At 46.9% G+C, this 2,765-nt stretch overlaps 1 non-coding gene across 1 annotated transcript; it reads left to right on the top strand.

Annotated features, from left to right (window-relative positions):
* The first annotated feature begins 1,715 nt into the window (after positions 1 to 1,715).
* LOC121918318 lies at positions 1,716 to 1,901 on the top strand. The gene has a single exon (XR_006101207.1). It is a non-coding gene; the product is annotated as a U2 spliceosomal RNA (small nuclear RNA).
* The last annotated feature ends 864 nt before the right edge of the window (positions 1,902 to 2,765 follow it).

Genomic DNA, 2,765 nt, shown 5'->3' with positions numbered 1-2,765 from the left:
CCCCCTTCTCCCAGGATGAAGGTGGCGGACACTTTGTGGGAAGGGGGAGCAAGGGTTAATGGAGTGTAAGGCATGATGGGAGGGGCCTGAGGTGGGGCCATGCAAATTTGGGACCAATGGGAAGGGAGAACTCCGAAGTGGCACTGCGGGCCAAAGGATTCCCCTGGGAGGGTCTCCCTCGGGGACTGTGGAGGGGACCATGGCCAGAGAGCACTGCCAGGGCTGGAGGGTGGGTAGTGGGTCCATCTGGGTGGAGGCTTCAGGTCAGGCTCAGGTCTCGCTGGAGGCTGGAAGGGCATTGGAAGGAGTAGGTCCGGAGGCGGAGGAAGCTTTTCGTATCGCTTCTCCGCCTTTTGGCTAAGATCCCTAAGTGTGCTACCAATGACATTCTGCACATTGCTCAACGACATGGAGGAACAGGAATCCCTAAACTGGGCGATTCAGGGGATGCTACAACCATCATCCGTGCATATAGTCTTCTCACCTGCCCTGACAAGACTGTAAAATCTATTGCTATAGGCTCCCTAAAAGAAGTCATCCAAAAACGCATTGCTAGGTCACCAAAGGGAACCCCCCAGAGGTCCAGAGGTTCTCCCAAAAACAAGACATCTGTTAGAAAGTTCATTGAAAGAACTCCTAAGGGAGAAATATACCATCGCGCTTCTGAGCAAGCCTGACCAGGGCAAGGTCTTTGAGGTGACATTGCAGTGGGACTCAAGTAACCACTTTATTCCACGCGGAGATTTCACCTGTTTTGCCAACTGGCGTTTTGTTCACCGAGCTCGCCTGAATGTTGTTCCTCTCAATGGCACCGTTAAAACTGGCAACCACAATAAATGTTACCGTCGTTGTGGTCATCCAAATGAGACGCTTCCACATGTGCTCTGCAACTGCCCTCCACACTCGACAGCCTGGAAACATCGGCACGATGCTTTCATGAATCGACTGGCTAAAGCTATCCCAGCTTCAATGGGCACCATCTCTCTCAATAGAACTGTGCCTGGGACAGACAGCCAGCTGAGACCTGACATAGTAATCACAGATGAAGGCCACAAGAAGATTACTATTGTGGATGTCACCATCCCCTTTGAAAGCCAGCCATGAGGGAGGGCAGAGAACGGAAACATCAAAAGTATACCCCTCTGGCTGAGGTCCTGAGACAAAAGGGGTACGAGGTCTCTGTCCATGCATTGCTTGTTGGAGCCCTGGGTGCCTGGGATCCAGCAAATGAACCTGTGTTGAGAGTCTGTGGAGTGGGAAAGCGCTATGCAAAACTCATGCGCAAGCTAATGGTGTCAGACACCATTAGATGGTCCAGAGACATTTACATTGAGCACATTTTGGACCATCGTCAGTATGAGAAACCAGCTGCGGTTTTGGTAGAAAAGGAACGGTGAAGTTTCAGTCTTCTTTTCTCCCTTCCCCTTTCTCCTTCCCCTTCTCTCCCTTCTCCTTCCTTTCGTTTTCTTTTACGGTATGCAACTGTTTGAATATATTAGCGATTGCCATTGGTGATTTACAGTAAAGGATATATATTTTGATCTCCTTAGTATGCTCTATTTTATTTGAAAACTGTAATAATAATTTAACACATCCTAGGAATGAAATTTGCTTTATATCTAATTTCTTTATATATTATCATACTACTATGTATTTTTATTTGCAATTGCAGTCTTTGGACTTGATATGTATTACCTATTGGTTTATGTTAAACTGTATCCTTAAATATTTTCTAATAAAACGTTTAATCTGTTCTTATCAGTTTAATATCTGATACGTCCTCTATTTGAGGACTATATATGAAATGGATTTTTGGGGCTGGGAGATGGAATAGGAGCTTGCTCCATCCAATCCACACATCGACCTTGGATTGCAGTGCCTCCAGGAACGGTGCGCCTTCCCTTTGGGGAGGAATAATTTTGGTTTAAAAACAGACTGGTTTGTTGTAGCTGTTTTATGGGATCTTAGAGGTTTCTCTCCCAAGCAGAGTCCTTGTGGGAAGCTTCCCAGGAGAGCCCACATTGCACCCCAGGAGGAGCCCCCCCTCCTGGAGAGGAGTAATATGCTCAATGTAAATTTCTCTGGACCATCTGATGACACCATTAGTTTGCACATAAGTTTTGCATAGCGATTTCCTACCCCTCCAAACTCTCCACTCAGGTTTGTTTGCTGGATTCCAGGCACCTAGGGCTTCAACGATCCTCCTTTGGTCTCAGAATTCAAAGATATAGCCATGTTACAGTCTATAGAATCAGTATTAGAGAGATGTTGTAGCACCTTAGAGACTAACTGAGAGAAAGTAAGAAGTTGGCAGCATCAGCTTTCGTAGACTTCAGTCTACTTCCTCAGATGCTTTTGGTGGAGTGGAAGCCAGAGACAGACAGGAGGGCAGTTGCTTAATGGAAGTAAACTGAAAAAATAATGTTGGCTCCTGCAGATCTGGTTGGCCTTTTCTTCCCCTTTGGCAGGGCTAGATGTCCTTGCTGCTGCTGCCGCCGCTGAGGAAGACAAGCCTGGCATGAGGAGAACCCATGAGTATTGGGTTGATGAGTGTAGGATGCCCCCCCTGAGGATGGGGTCAGATTGTGTTGCAATGTGTGTAGTGAGTGGGTCAGGAAGCCATTGTCCTTGTTCAATCCATTGCCGAGGGACTGTAGTTTGAGGATGAACACCAATTCTGCTGTTTCTCTTTCAAATCTACCTTTGTAGTTTATTTATTGAAGGACCACTGTTTTGAGGTCTGAGATGGAATGCCCAGGGAGACA

Source organism: Sceloporus undulatus, unplaced genomic scaffold, assembly GCF_019175285.1.
Source record: "Sceloporus undulatus isolate JIND9_A2432 ecotype Alabama unplaced genomic scaffold, SceUnd_v1.1 scaffold_8464, whole genome shotgun sequence".
NCBI classification, from domain to species: domain Eukaryota; kingdom Metazoa; phylum Chordata; class Lepidosauria; order Squamata; family Phrynosomatidae; genus Sceloporus; species Sceloporus undulatus.
The sequence above is the reverse complement of the archived record's forward strand: the minus strand, read 5'-3'. Positions and strand labels throughout refer to the sequence as shown.